Source organism: Buceros rhinoceros, unplaced genomic scaffold (genome assembly GCF_000710305.1).
Source record: "Buceros rhinoceros silvestris isolate BGI_N320 unplaced genomic scaffold, ASM71030v1 scaffold10842, whole genome shotgun sequence".
Taxonomy (NCBI): Eukaryota; Metazoa; Chordata; class Aves; order Bucerotiformes; family Bucerotidae; genus Buceros; species Buceros rhinoceros.
The window spans coordinates 37,138-37,958 of record NW_010400694.1 but is presented as its reverse complement, the minus strand read 5'-3'; positions in this window follow the sequence as shown (position 1 = coordinate 37,958).

The window sequence follows — 821 nt, the reverse complement described above, 5'->3', positions numbered from 1 at the left end:
AGCTTCAGCCAAGGGCAGCCCCTTCCCGACAGTAAACCACATCATAACAGTAAGTAAGATGGCCCCAGCGAGTAACAAATAATTCTGAGCCGAGTACTTTGTGTTGACTGTCATTAATGCTAGTAAAGATGGTAAAGACTGGCACAAGTTTTGTGATTAGCTGCGTTGAGAAAAGAACCGTACCAAAGATCAGTGGGGACCCCACCGTGCATTTACTTGGCTGTCACTGCAGCCAGGACGTGGCTTCTGGAGGAGTTCAGCTCCTGGAGTGCAGTGTAGGAGACCAGAGCTTTTGAAGCAGTCTGGTCTCCAGCTTAAGTGTCAGGACTCCTTCACTGGCTAACGGAAGGAGCAGCATCTCCAGGGTGCCTCTTTTAGGAGGGAGAGGTTGAGCTGCTGCCTGGAGGTGACCATCTTTATGTTTTGATTTGAGGGGGAACTTGTGCGACAGGTTAAGACCGCATGCTCGTATATTAGGTGATTGATGTCAGACAAGATTAGCCTACCAAACATGTCGCAGAAGGAAACGGATGAGCCTGCAGGGGCTGCTTTTAGAAATCTGATCCACTCTTGTAAAACTTCTCTGAAAAATTCAACTCTTTGAAGACCTATCCCAATCACGGTCATCTGCCCATGCACCTAGAATTATGGCTTTACTAGGAAGATACAATAAGGTCAAGGTATCTGAATGATTAAGGTTAAAAAGCATGCTACTTGTATTAAGACTGAAGTACCAGGAAGCAACAACTATTTTTCCTGTAGCAAATGCCAGGGGAGGGAGTGTCTGATTCCTCTTCTTCCAGATGTTTTTTTACCCTTTT